This window comes from Gavia stellata, chromosome 27 (genome assembly GCF_030936135.1).
Source record: "Gavia stellata isolate bGavSte3 chromosome 27, bGavSte3.hap2, whole genome shotgun sequence".
In the NCBI taxonomy this organism is placed as follows: domain Eukaryota; kingdom Metazoa; phylum Chordata; class Aves; order Gaviiformes; family Gaviidae; genus Gavia; species Gavia stellata.
Window position 1 is genome coordinate 8,062,049 of NC_082620.1, and position 15,333 is coordinate 8,077,381.

Genomic DNA, 15,333 nt, shown 5'->3' on the forward strand with positions numbered 1-15,333 from the left:
TGTTACAACCTGTATGGTTGGCCAGAGAGGTAGTAGCAACATGAAGAAATTATTTTGTTGACTTAGGGTTATATAGTAGGTGGTATGAATACAGTCAATTTTATCTAGTGCATCAAACTTAAGCTTAGATTAATTTAGGTTCCTAACTTTGGTCCTTAAAGGAGTAAGAGCAGAAGCATCTACAAGAGCTTAATGCTGATGGAAAAAGAGAGCATTTTTCTGGTGGAAAGGACTGTGGCCTGGTATGATACCTGAGCTGTATGAATAGAGCCCAGTGTGAAAACCTGTTGTTACAAGGGGCGGAACCAGCAACGTAACCGAGAGGCCCTGGCTCTGGACATTTTTCTCAAGCCACCAGACAATTTGCTGTTTGTCCTGTGGGGTAGTTATGGCAAGCTGTGTTTCTAGGATCATAAAAATGCGGGGGGGGGGGGGGGGGAAGTGTGGAGATGTTTATCTAAACATTAAATATTAAGTATGCTACACACTCATTAAATATTGAGTATACTACAATAGCTCCTCATGATGTCTCTGATTACCGATAAATTTTGAAAGGGAGGTAGGTGGGGAGGGAGTAAACACAGCACAACAAGTGGAGGGCTTTGCAAAGCAGGAGGTGCACTAACACATGTCTGCAATAACCCTTTTCAAAGACACATGGCTGAGAAATCTTGCACTTATTTCTTTTAAAGGCTCTCAGTGCCTGCAGTGCATGTAACAAGTCCCTTCTCTCAGGGCTTTTAAATGCTTGGTGTAGCTAGGACTGAAGGTGAGAAACCAGTAATATGTGCATTTGGTACAGAAAACAGAAAATTTGGCTTAAAAAAGAAGAGTATAAACTTTCTTTGATAGAAAGGAGTGTAATGGAGTTGGGGCATTAGTACCTTAAATATCTTTCATTTATTTGACTAACGTTCTTCACTCTGAGCTGTACCTGGATTAGAGAGCAGACACCAAATTCTGCTCTCCTTTAGGTGGGTGTAAGCACGGAGGCTAGAGAACAAAGATAGCTTGTACTAAATTATACAGACTGGGTGACTGAATGCCCACAACACTGAAGTCAAGAAGCTCTGGTGATGTACTAAGCTGCTAAGCCGCATGATGAAATTTCATCCCTAGGCATATTTAGTTCCATACCCGCAGTCTGCCAGGAGAGTTAGGCTGCTGGTAACTCTGTTGTCAGACTAAGTTAGAATATCCTTCTCTTGTGAAGGAAATTTGCACCCACGGCACTGTATCCCCATGACCACAGCTGCTGCTATTCCTTTGGGTTAGAACAGCAGATTTCAAATGGAGACCTCTAAGCTTTGTTACTGACAGATCTACTTCCTAACATTGTCTGGTAGGAAAGCATATGTGAAACATTTCTTTTCAGGATGTTCAAGTTCTCAGACAGCCTTTTATATGCTGGTCTTCATACAATATGCTAGACTGCTGTTTGGTCAAACCTTTCTGCACACCAGATAATCACAGATGTATAACATCCTAGGAAAACTATACAGTGATTAGATCAGTGTTTGTAAAGAGCTCTGAAACGTGTGAATGAAAGGTGGCATAGGCCAGAGAAGTTTTAGCCTTGTCATTTTATGGTCCGACTCAATCACTCTGGATCTGATTGAGTATTGCAAAATTTACCCCTTTGCTCAAGCTTCTCAGTAAGGCCTTGAGGAGTGCCTGTCTTAACTTTTTACTTGGCTTTGCTGGGCTTAAATGTAAATGTGTTGATATATTAAACATCCCAGCGCTCTCTGAGTGCATAAAGATATATGGTCACAGAAAGCCAACATGATCTCTTTATGTCCTGGACTATTTTCATCTACGTTCACCCCAACGAGAACGATGGTGCAAAGGATTGCAGGGCTCCTTGATAAAGAGCAGGATTAAGATGCACTTGAGCAAGATTACAAGAAAAAAGGTTGTCCCTACATTAGAGAAAGAAATAATCCCTTTGTTGATATTCTAGAGATTAAAGCAGTAACAGCAGAAAACACCCAGAGGCCACCACACACATACTTTGCTGTCTCATGGTTTGAACTTTGCTTTGTCTATGATTTAACTGTGGGATTCAGCAGTGCAATCGCATAATTTAATCAGTTCTCCTTGTGCTGGGAGTCCTGAAGCAGCTCTCTGTATGAGGTAGTAAAGTGGATCTGCTTGCTCTGGGGACAGATAGGTGTGCTTGATTTTGAACAAAAGGTCCGTGATGTGAATGAAGTGTTTCCAAGGAGTAATAGTAACTTAAAAGTAATGGCCTTTCCTAGTTGCTGAAACTGCATGCGGTTCTTGTCTACCTGTGAGGGGTTCAGTCTTCTGCAGGGTTTCTGTTTTCCTTGTCTACTCCTGTAGGTATGATGTGTATGACCCTCAGCAGTAATTATCTTTAATAAGCTTGTGTTCAATTGAAAAACAATTGTCTTAACTGAAAAGGGTAAGCCAAACATTCCATTGTCTGAGACCTGAGAGGAAAAATTCCCTTAAAGCAGTTAGATCGTGCCCATTGGTCCACTTCCAGAGCATGCATACCAAGCGTACCCCTTAGTGAAGTATCATCTGTGTTCCCCTGACATTCATCAGTCAAGACCTGTCTTCCCCTCAGATGCCGCATCCTCCGGTACAAAGGCTCAAGGGTAGAAATTTCTAGCTGATGTTACCTGCTCTGAGTTATTTCACCAGCATTTCTCAGCCTAGCTTTGCAAGTACAAGATTTTCTAGATGGAGACTGCTGAAATCAATAGCAGTTGTGCCACGTCTAATCGGGGACCAAGGCTAGCCTCTGAATAGCAAAACATTTCAATGTACTAGCCTTCGCATCTCTCGCCCCCTAACAGTTAGCCAGCCAGGCTGATTTTTGAACTAACTCAGAACCTTTGTGTCCAGTGAGGAAGTCATTGGAACAGGTTCACTTGAACAAAGTCCTCAATATGCTAAGCAAGTGGTGGTCCAAAAAAAAAATCATGCTTTCTGTTTCCATTCTTCCCAGTGCAAAATGGCCATTATCAGATTTCAGTTTTGTGAGATGTTGTTTGCCATGTTTATTTAGGATACAAGCTTTTGAGGCCAAGGATGGTTCCTGGTATGATAAGTGCGACGGGCTGAATCTCAGAAGGGATCTCCCAGCACTGCTGTAACATGAAGAATAACAAACCGTGAGATGCAACAAAGGACGCTGTTACATCTCTGTAGATATGCTGCCAATTCGAATTAAACAGACAGTGTTAACCAGCCCACTTTATTCCTCCTCTGTTAATATTGAAACTTACTGCTTTTATTTCCTCTCTTTCCTTCCCTACTTTACAAACAAACAGGGATAAGAAAACATTGTTAAGGGATAACGTATTCAGTTACACTAAGTTTCCAACTCATATTGGTTTGGACTAAGCTTATCAACCAGCCATGGAAACATTAATCACCCAGAAAAATAGCACACAGTGAAATGACTTTTCAAAATGTTGTTGGTATAATTATCATCTTGGCCATTACATTAAATGCCACCATTTATAACTGTTATGTTTAAGTATGCAAACAGTAATTAACTTGGTAATGAACTGAGGACCCCTGTGCCTCTCTTCCCTCAGCTAATTTGCATGTTAATTATCATTAGCAACCAGGGAAACAAGTTATAAACAGCTTAATTAGCAGCTTAATCATTTTTACAAGAAAACGTGCTGCACTTTGATACATGAGCAAGAGTTAGATTAATGAAGTCAGATGAGCATGTTGTTTCAGTGCTATTTCCTGCTGCAGCACTGTGCTTGTACTTGGGCAGTGTGGGTAACACAGGCGTGCGCACACGTGTGTGCACACACTCATGCTTCAGGTGTCTGTGCTTCATTTTACAAGCAGGCGTTGTTTCTGCAGAAGCCTCTGTCAGTGTTCTCGAGGAGCTGCCCTTCTCTTCCATGTCTGGTAGCAAATAGTTATGTTAAATAGTCACTAGGAAAGCTGAAATTCCAGGACGAACAACTGAAACGTCACGAGGCTAGCTTTGATAACAATCCTCACTTAATCCTGTTGTTTCTAGGCCCTCTTTGCTGTGATTTGATTTGGTTCCACTTGCAGTCGCTGCCATGTCAGTCGGCCCCTGCTCCAAGCACTACTGCGCTGGCACTATTCGCTGGAGCACCAGCGACAGCCTGTTCGCAGTGGCCCTCCAGCCAAGGCTAGCCTGGGCTCTGTGGATGCCGCCGCGCTGGCCTCAGTGGACAGTGCTCTCTGTGCTGCTTCAACCGCACGCGGGTGTATTTAAGAGCAGGCGTTCAGGCTCGCTGATGGTGCTGTTACTCCAGGTAGGGCTTTTGCATTTTAGGCTAGGCTCACAGTGGAGGGCTGAGCTTGTCTTCTTAAATAGCATTAACTGTGAATGTCTTAAGCAGTGCTGAAGTCTGAAGTTTATAAGAAAAAAGAATTTGCTTTCTCTTTTTTGTTTCCTTTTTGGCAGAAACTTTCTGATGATTTAATGGAAAATTTAGGTACAACTTGAGATTTATTTTTTTTTTCGGGTTATTCTACTTCTATTCCCTGATACAAATTACAGTAAATAATAGCTAGCTCACATGCATTTTTGAAGGTTTTTTCTTTTTAAGACTTTTTTTTATTACATTCAGAAGTTAAATGGAGACCTGGAATCAGGTCTTTACTACAAAGGACATAATGATTAAAGGAAGGAAAATCTTAATAGGAAGGAGAAATGCGAACTGTGGTTTATAGCTGGTGTTGCCCAGTATGTCTGATGGCAGGCATGTGGTGTAAACGGGCACCGATCTGTGTAGAGTTTGGATTTCTGTGCATGTACTGAGATCCTTGATGGGTAAGCTATCCAGATGAGGCTCACCCTGTTGCTTATACAATGGATAAAATGTCGGTCTGGGAATTATTCCATGTTAGTTTGCCAAGAGCACTTCTCACTTGACCCAAGAATCAATCATTTGATGAAAGGCAATAGGAATTTTGTCATAACATGAGAACACATTGTCCAAGGAGGTTGTGGAATGTCTGTCATCAGAGATTTTTAGGAATGGGTTAGATAAACATCTGTAAGGGATGGTTTGGGTATTGTTGATCCTGCTCCAGGATAGCAGGGTAGACCTAAGGTCTGAAACCAGACAGTTTTCTGTGACATGGCTGCAGAACATCCGTGATGTTTGATTGGGAGATTTGGAATCTGACAAAACTAATTTCACTGCAGTTTTGATCCAGAATCAGGCTGGCTTCCTTATTCCACAGGAATGTAGAGGTTTTCTCCATCGTGATAAAGATACTCATTGTCATGATGTGTAAAGAAATGTATGCTTGCACAAAATTAAACTTAAAAGGTGTTACAACCTTGATGCAACTCTCATTATTGGTAATACAATGCCCATGCTTCTGCCATGACAAACCATTACCAGTAGAGGGTATCAGTGCACTGTTCATAAGGATAGAAATTGTCATCTTTGGAAATCTTTTTTAAATTTTTTAATTATTTTTATTTTGTGTGATTAACTGGGGCTAACACAAAAGCAGGAAACTGCTACCTTGTAAGGCTTGTGAGTTCAGTGCACAGAATTTGCCCCGAGTGGTTGCTTGCAAAATCCTGACTGTTATAGACAGAACAAAGGAGTTAATGGTGGGGGGCTCAAACATCTTTTATTTTTCTTTTTTTTTCCAGACAGAAAGATTTTGATTTGGGGCTTTTGAATGTATCTGCTGGCACATCACTGGCCCTTATTAATTCAAGATAGTTTGTAAGGATGGGTGAAAATCTGAAGGTTCCCAGCTGAGGCAGGCTTTGAGTTGCTATACTGGAGAGTGAAGTAGTTCAGTGAACTCTGTGGAGCTAAGGAGAGTTGTGTTTCTGGCTCTGGATGATAGTTGAGTGAGGTCTTACACTGCAGGAGCAGCTTCCTTTCAAACTAGGACTAGGAATTTAGCCAAACGTTTTTCTTCTTAAGAGCCTGTGTAATTCATAATGCAGAAGATCTCTGAGGAATGCCCTCCAGAATGCTTTGGGGTTTGTGTTTGCAACTGTCCTACCTCCCAAAAACAAAACGCAGCTCCAAATCACTATCTGTGCTGAGCACTGTATTCCAACCCTGCTCAAGTCAGTTTGGCCACTGACTACAGTATAACCATCTTTTTTATTCTGAAAGTTTGTTTGCGTAGCTTTGAACCCAGCCAAAATGAGCTCTGCTTAGGAAGTAGTAGTCCTGTCACTAACTACAGTCAACAGTGGCCATGCCTTAGTAAGCCATGGTGCTCAGTTCCCAAGTGAACAACAGCCCAAAGGCACTATACACCTTGTGAGGTAGTTGTCTCTTGAACTGAGAAGATAATCCAGGTCTCACTTTGACAGTCCTGTTGCGTCTTTCAGTCTACAAAAGCCCAGAGCTGAGTGTATTTGGAGGCAGAACAAGCTGCTTACCGCTATCAGTAGTCTGTATAGTTCAGGGCTCACCTGAAAAGGGGGGAAGCTTGCATTAAGTGTTTGTTGATTTACCTACTCTCTTAATAGACAGTTGAGATCAGATGCTGGCAATTCGTCCCTTTTCCTCAGATACCTTGAGAAGAATTGTCACATACTCTGCAAATGCACACACAGAAGACATCTGTTCAGGTAGTTTACCAACTGAGATGATGGTGGCAGAAGGAGGGTACAGATGAGAAACTGCAGTCCATGTAGGTTAGTATGTAATTTTACCAAAGAAAAGACAGTAAATGCTAAAGGGGGAATGAATCGTTGCATGAGCCAAGAGTGGCAAGCAAGTCTAGAGTGCTCCCGGCAGCTCCACTGCCCAGCACGGCTCAAGCAATGGCCCAGTCAGTGAAGCATGGCTGATTTATGCCAGCTGAGGATCCAGCCTAATGCGCTTTATCTCCTCTGCCACTGGCCCCCATCATTTCCTCGCGAGGGGCACTGCCCCGCGGAATGGCAGCTAGTAAAGAGAGAGCTTCCTGTGCTATGTTCCATAAATTCTTTATCAGCTCATGTAATCAGATAGCATGGCTGGATGTTGATTTTGTTACGGTACCTGAAGCGAATCTCTATATGTTAATTTAAAGCCATAAAACTACAGCTTAAGGTTTTGGCATCCTAATTGAAACTTCCTCTTCTTGGAGGCATTCATGCTACAGCGGAATAATAATCATCATAAAAAAGCAAGATGCAGATAAAATGAAAGTGCATTGTTTCAAGTAACCCATAAATGCCAGGAAAACTCTGACACCTAGTGCCAAGCATGCAGCTGTGCTGAAGGATCTCCACTGGACTTTTCTGCCTTCTTCTAGCAGCGGTCCGGTAGAAACTCCATAAGGAGATCTGTCATTGTCAGAAATGTGGTGTTTCGTCTTTCTTGCCAGAGAGTGTCCTTGTTTGAACTGTCATTGCACGAATAGCACATAGTGCTTGGCACAGTGGGGCTATCGCTTATGGTCAATGCTATTTAATTGCTCCTTTGACTTTCTAATCTTCTGCTGTGGAGATGCTGCTGAGGTCAACAAAAGAGCAGGATATCTGTTCTCAAACTGTTAAATCTGGATCCTGAAAACACTCACTGTCAAGGCAGATGCTTAAAACTGCAGATTGTGTCCTTAAAGTCTCCTGTCTGTTAGGCAAGGGTGGGATAGGGGAGCATCGCGTAGAGCTGAAGGAAGGAGACAGAGGGTGGGATACTTAGGGCCAGAGGTAAAATGGATAGGAATTGGTAGAAGAGTCTCACTGATTTTCCCGAGATGAACTGGCCCTTTGGTGGGACCTGTCTGAACACAGACTCTAACCCGTTTGCACTGGCAGCGGTGTCCGAAAGAAGCGGCTGGAGCCACATGTGCTGAATAGCCTTTGCTTCTGCAGACGGGCCAGGTCTCAAATTCCACACCAAAAGGCTTGAGCTGGGGTCTGGGCTTGGTAGTTGGCTCCCTTCTGCTGATCTGTTGTTTCCTCTAGCTCAAGACATAAGCTCTGCTCTACTACACCCACCAACCTCAGGGTCTTGTCTCCAAGAAGACCATTAATGCTCACGCAGGGATATAGGACCTTGTGCTTAGAAGCGAAGCAGAAAGGATAAGACAGCACCGGCCTGCTGACTAGACTGTGAACCAAATGCTGTAACAGATCAAAGGGAAAACTAAATTATAGATTGATAGATGCCTTTAGTTTATAAGTTATTAAGCACCAGGTAACAGGTTAGATTAATATTGTGCCTGGAGGTTTCTTTTTGCTTCTTTTTTCCTCTCTCTCCTTTTTTAAGAATTGGAGAAAACAAAATATTTTTCTAATTAAGTAAATCTACAGTGCTTGCTAATGGGGCCCGTCTGTGTGCTTGTCACAGGGCACAGGGAGAACTGGAATAATGATTTTATTTTTTCATTAAATAGAATTATAGGCAGTTACTCAAAGCAACTGTGAGTCTAATTGAAAGAAAACCATTTCTTCTTAATTTACTTTCACGGTTCTGGATGATAAAAGAGTGTGTTCGCTGGAAAATTAAATAAAAAACACAACATGAGGAAGCTTGAAATAATGTTGCTCAGGCACAGGTGGGCAGAGAGCACAGTAGTTTTCCTGCTAGTTATTAGTGAGTTCAGATACTAGTGCTTCCTCTTACTCCCCAAAAGGTGCATTTCTTCTCTCTCAGGGCCCTTCCCAAGCTTTCATTTCAGCTTCCCCTCTTTCACTTCAAGGGCATCCCTTCGGTTTCCAGTTTAGTCATCTACCACATTAACCGTGTAAGCTTGCCTCTTCCTGCAGGGTTAGACTGTTACTTCCCCTCTCCCTCCATGAATGACAGTAGTCACATATCAGTGCTTATCTGTATCCCAAATGATTCCTGACTAGTTCAGGCACTGGGATTACCAGGATCAGCAGGAACAGGTGGGAAGTGAGCAGGTTGCCTGGAGAACTGTCTGGAGCACTAACACTGCATAGGACAGTGCTAGGCTGTGTTGCTAAAGTCCAGAAATCGCTGTACGTGAGTTTAAGAGAAACCAGATACAAAACTCAACTTGGAGGGGTGCATGGAGAGCTACTCCAGGAATTATTCTTGATGCTGTGTGGGAGACAAAGTAGGTCTAAGGACATGTACCCAGAGAGAGTGTGTGAAGTCGCAGTCAGAACGGGGACCTGGGACTTGGAACTCCTGTTGGTGCTCTGCAAATATATTACTCTGGTGAAAAGTGCAGGTCAGGGCAGCAGGCTTTCCTTCCGCTGTCATTATGAAGCCCTTCGGTTCCAAGCACCAGCTTTAAGCTCATGGGTGCGCCTTTCTGGGCCCAGGCTCCAAGGGTGCCTTACAGAGTTGCCAGTATCTCATGGGTTGGTTGAATTTCTATTCTCGTACTAGGGCTGCAGTGAGCAAGTAAGGTTTGACCACCTCTTTCTCAGCCTTGAATGGCCCCAGAAATCTTTAGGCACTGCACAGTACCCCTGCACAGGCACATGAGGGGTTAAGAAAATGGGAACTGATTAATTCCATGGTGAGGGTCCTTATCTGGCCCTGGTGCTGCCTCTGAAATGGACACATCTGGTAGGGTCACAGCATCAAGGAATGGCTGCAGCACTGAGGCAAGGGTCTGTTTCCACTAACCATTTCTGCTACTTCTTACACTAAGTACTTCCTAAAAAAGGCATGGGATAATGTTTCACTGTGGCTGCTGTTAGATTTACGGGGATACCATTTGCTCCAACTCTTGGATTCACTCAGTCCGGGACAAGATTAAAACCAACCCTTCAATTTCCTTTTTTCTTTAGGAAATTAACTGTGGCTTTTCTGCTAATGAAAGTCCAGAGACACTAGCTTATTCAGGCTCTCTGCTGGCTCTGTGTTTGTTTGATATGTCTTCAAGGTGCACCTGAAGGAAACAAGAAGTTAAGGCAGCAAGGCAGCTATTGCAATTAACACTAAACATTATTTTCTGTCTTTTATAAATGCCTGTGTATATAAGGAAGCCAGAGCAGGTCTTGGACTTGTCACTTCAGGAAATGCTCAGTCTTTTGTGTTTGAAAATAGGGTGAAGAAAAAGGCAGTGAAAACTCGCCATGAAACAAAAACTATTTTGACTGCAACTGTAGGTGTCTGTGCTTCTGTGAGCCTGTTACGCTAAAAATCCATTTCATTCCAGTTTCATCTTTATTTCTTCATGTTGCATAATACAAAACTAAAGAAGTAATTTCAAAAGAAAATTGGAATCTTCTCTTCTGCTTCTACTGAAATAGTTCTAAGAAATGTTTTTGTAACTAGCTTTACTTGAAAATAGCTTCTTACAAACTGTTCTGCTGCTGATGCCATGAGGCATTCAAGGGAAAGAACTTCCCTGTGATACTCCTTGATCAGCTGTGTCTTGGGTCAGGACAGGGCAGTCAGTCAGGATGATTTAGAGCAATGGGACAAGATATTTATATTTTTCCCATCAGTAGACTTAGTTGGGAATTTTCTGACAAAAAGGGTTTTCACTGGAAAGTGCTGGTTCAGCCAAATTATTTTTCTTCCATCTCATTCCCAGAAAACACTAGCTTCTTTGTTTCCTTCTGCTGCTGGAGAACCTGGGCCTCTGGGATCGATGGTTCCAATGCTGTCCCAGTGCAACCATATTACCTCTTCCCTTTGGAAAATATGAAGCCTTCCAGGTAGTCTGGAGGAGAACTGGACACCTTAAAGATCCCCACGGAGGCAAGCAAGTAAGCTGTGACTCTGGGATCCAATTGAACGCTGGCTTGTGTTGGGTTGGCAAAGGATTTGCCAAAAGAACGTTGTGGGATTTTTTTTGTCTGGTTATTTCTCATCAGTATCTGAATTCATGGGTTTAGTTAAAGAGAATCCCTAGTCAATAGACTCACTGTTCTTTACTGACAGCTAATACACTGGGAGGAATGGATAACCAGGCCCTTTGAATTAGGTGCCTTTTTTAAGTTTGGAAACATACTTCCAGTCCATTTTGTTGAGATGAACAAAAGTGAAGAGAAGATGTTGCTGAATCTCCTATTCTTATTAATGGGGAGGCTTCCCCCCATTCTGAACATCCTGCCTAAGTGCCTTGAAGAATAAACAATGTCCTATGAACTACTTGATAAATGCTTCTTTCAAAATAAAGATTTTTTTCCAAACTCTTTAATACTTTCCTAATCTGAAGTACAATTTTTCTCCTCTATAATCACTATATTAAAATTTAATAACAAGTATTAATATAATGTACTTAATGGCAACCTGCATATTATTCTGAACAGAGCTGCCCTGCAAAAGAGCTCTGTGAGCTTGAACAGGAGAGTATTTAACTCTTCCCAGGCACTCACTGGGTAGCAAAGGCACCTGATGGTAGTTGCTACCACACAGAGCAAACTTCAGTGCTGGGAATTGTGTTGGCAGGTTGCAAGCAAGGAACATACCCTCTTCATTTGTCTGCTGGGATCACTTCTGTTTTGTAAAATGTTTCTTCTGGGCCCATTCTAGTAGGGAAATTTAGACTGGCAAGATGGAGAAGGTGAAACCGTTACAAAGGGAAGGCTATTACTTAGGTGTATGTGTTTAAATCATGGCAGGGTGGAGGATTAATGAGTGAAGAAGGTTAGACCATTCCAAAAAAAAGATAACTGGAGGAGCAGGAGAGGAAACTTGTTTTCTTGGCCCACACAGCAGCATGATTGTTAACTGTCTTTTCAGCCTGACTGCCACCTGGGTTGTGTCTCCATGTAGGTGTGAGCGTGGATGCTGTGTGCAGGACTCTGTGAAGTACAGAAAAGCACTTTACCATCTTTCTTCTTATGTGCTGCATCTCCCTGCCCTTCTCTGAAGAGTAGATTTTTCACGATCTTGTGCTTTGCTCTTCCTGGAGACTGTACATCCCCTAGCACAGAAAGCTCCTGCCCTCAGCTGTGTTCAACTCAGGACCAAAGTGCTTCCTTCACCTGGCTGTTGGCTGACTGACTTTTGCCCTTTCTACCCTAAGCCTTCAGAGCAGGAACTGACCCATCGAGTTTCACTCGCTGTGTCTAGGAAATGCGGATATCTGGCTTTTAGATTTTGGTATTCTGTAGTATTGGAGTGTCAAACATTAGTATAATTACCTGCCAAGGAGCCTTAAAAAAATGGACTTAGCCCCAAGGTTGGCTTAAAAACACAAGACTGTTGTTGAAAACTATTGTTTAAAATTCTGGATTTTGAAGGTTTGTATTTCTAGCATTCAAACTGTGGTCCGTAACATGAGAGGCAGAAGCTTGTTATAAAGGAAAACTCAATTAGCATGTAAACACAGACATGCAAAAGCTGCAGCTTAATGCAAAATGCTGAAACTCATGACAAAATCTGTGTGGCTGACAAAGCCATAAAACCTCAGATCCACTTAGAGGAAAAAGCACAGGAACCAAATATTTCCATGCAGGTTTGATTCTGCGGGTGCCCCAGCCCTTTTGCTTGACTGGTTTACGCGAGTGTGTTCTGAGGAGCTAAAAGCAGTAAGAGTTAGTTCTTTTACAATTTTTTTATAGAATCACTGAGTAAAATATTCTCACCTGGAAAGAAGTCTGTGTGGAGATGGAGGGAGGGGAAAGAAATTAGAAAAAGAAAATAAAGAAACAGGCAGTGGGTGGCAAAAGGGAGAGAGGTACACAGTGGTGAGTGTGAAGGATGACTTGGAAAGTAGAGGGATGCTATTGAGGAACAGCAGTAGGAAGGAAAAGGGGGGCTGAGGGGAAAAGCAGGAGACATGGTAAGTTAAGTAAATTCACATTTATTTCTGCAAGAATTTGCTTCAAACGCTCTTCCTGCCCTCACTGAACATTTGCTGTTTGGACGCCCTCCACTACAGGGAGGAACAAAACCGCTCTGTTAAAGCACCAGTGGTGGAGGTGAATACCAGGTCACTGGCAGGCTGCTGTGTTCAGTGTCTGTGTGCTCCACCTGAGGCACGCTGCGCGTGCAGAGGGCAAGCCAGCAACCCATGAAGCTCTTGCCAGGGCTCCCTTGGGTCCCGCCTGTGTCCCTGGTCTGGTACAGGAAACCAAACTCCACTGCTAATTATTGGTCATCTCCAGAAACTCCTTGGCTTTCAGGGTAGCTAGTTCTGATCTCTAGGGAGCAGTGGTCATGGTAAGGTTTATTAGCATCGTCTTGACAGTGTTTAAATGCATAATGGACAAGCTAGACCATACAGTTGAAATTCTATCCTGTGCTGCCAGTCGGATGTGTTCAGAAAGGGATGGTCCCTGTTTAAATTAGGGCTTTGAATATCAGTACAAATGAAAGGGTTTTCAGCACCAAGGAGGACAGAATTATTTTTACCCTTAGCTAACCTCCCTGTTGCCTGCACACCAGATAGCAGATATGTTCCAGCTTATTGGGACTACAACCAACCTATTGTTTTGGTCCAGTGTGAGCTAAAGTGAACAATGGGAGACATTGTTGGAGACCTCTTGCTGAAGGTTTTTAAATGCATGTTATGCTGTGAAGGCATAGGGCATCTGCAGTATAACTGTCTGGGGAAGTTACTTTACAGTCTCAAGGAGTCTCCTTAACACACGAATAGCTCTGTTTTAATGAGGACTTCCCATCTCCTGTGGAATCCTACATGATTTCAGCTTTCATTACTGTGAGTTTAGGGGATTCTCTAGACAAAAGCTGTAACACTGTAATGATCACTAATCTGTTGTACTTTGCCTACTATGTACTCCAGTCATGGATGTACTGCATGGCAATTGCTGTTCACATATCCCATAGGCAAGCAATATTAGCACAACAGGACAGCTATGCTTTTGTAAAGCATACTTATTAAAACCAGCCTAGTTGTTCTGGGCCCATCTGGTTAATCTCTTATGAATAAGTGTAAGATCATCGTTGCTTCCAAAGTATGTTGCATAATGGTATTTAAGAAAAGAACTGATCCACTTTCTATGTCCATGAAAAGATACCACTTCTCTGCTGTATACTGTTTAGTCCTTTATGCATGGGATCTGTAACTTTAAAGAAATTTTAGAGATTTCATTTGAAACCCCTTGCAAAATTTATTTGGCTTTATCATCCGCAGAGAAAGGCTCTTGCAGATAAATACTGAATTGCTTTCTGAGATGGGCAATACCTTCCTTGCCATGTGAGCTGGAAGAGAATGTTTTAGGTAGACCAGTGTAGACTGGCCGATGGTCTGACAATTGAGCAAACCTATATTTCATCCAGTGCAAGTCTTGGTTCCTGTAACAGGTGGCTAACACGCTTCTTCCAAGAGGTTAACTTCTCTCTTTTGAATGTAGGATCTGCTGGCTTTTCAAACCAGGAGCTATTACCCTCTATCTCCGGCATTTGCAGTAATGACAATGCCAAGAGTATGACAGTTTGCTAGTAAAGGTCAGTCCCTCTGTGAAAGCCCTGGAAACAGGGAGAAGATTTTAGAATATGATGGGAGGTTTTTTAGGATTTTTTTTTGGTGGTTGTTTTTGGGTTTGGGTTTTTTAATTTTGGAAGGGTGTCTGATTTATCCAAGTTCCCCACTGACAGACAGGCTCCTCTAGCCAGGGTGTTCTAAATGACTACTAGGAATCCAGAACTCGATACCTAAATTTCATTGATCAATTATCAGTTACTAAAGATGGAGGAGGTTGAAACAAGGGATACTTCTTCTGCCATTCATCTGTAAAATTGCTGGTGAGCCGTGGAGCCCTGATAAGTAATACAGAGCCAATCGGGACAGAATACAGCTTACAGCTGGATGACATTTTACACACGTTTAGAGTGTCTCACAAGATGTTCTCCAATTAGTCATCATCACTCACAATATGTTTTACATATTACCACACAGTTTACAGTCAGTCAGACTAATACAATTGCAGTGCAGCTGCTCACAGCAAGACACAAAGGTTATGGCACTGTGTACATAAGCAAGCTGTGAAAGTTACAGCCATCCAGCTCCTTTACCCTCTTGTGCTTTTAAAAGCCAACAGAAGCAGAAACAAATAGTGAGTGTGCCTCTCATTTCAGCCCTGGAAAAACATTTGAAAGCATGGAGTGAAAGGAGGGATTTTGTTTTTATAATTTGATTCCCATTGCTGCAGCTGCAGCCAAAACCTTTGGATTCTGGAAAAAGTTCAGAAAGTGCTGCTTTTTGGAAGAGGTCGTGTTTATTGGAAAATTACATCTTGCCCGGTAAAAGCTGACAGTATAAGTACTCTAGTCTATTAAAAGCTACAGAAGACACCGTTAAGAGTTTATTTAATGATTGCTACAGATGGGGTTTGGGAACTTGGAGCCTGGCATTGGCATATTGGGTTTGAGATTCTGTTCTAGGAACACAGAAACCATCATTGTTTTATTAGTGAACCCTCTCATCCACCCCCATGGTTAAACTAGAACTAGCTGCCACAACTAGCCTCTGCCTAGTAAC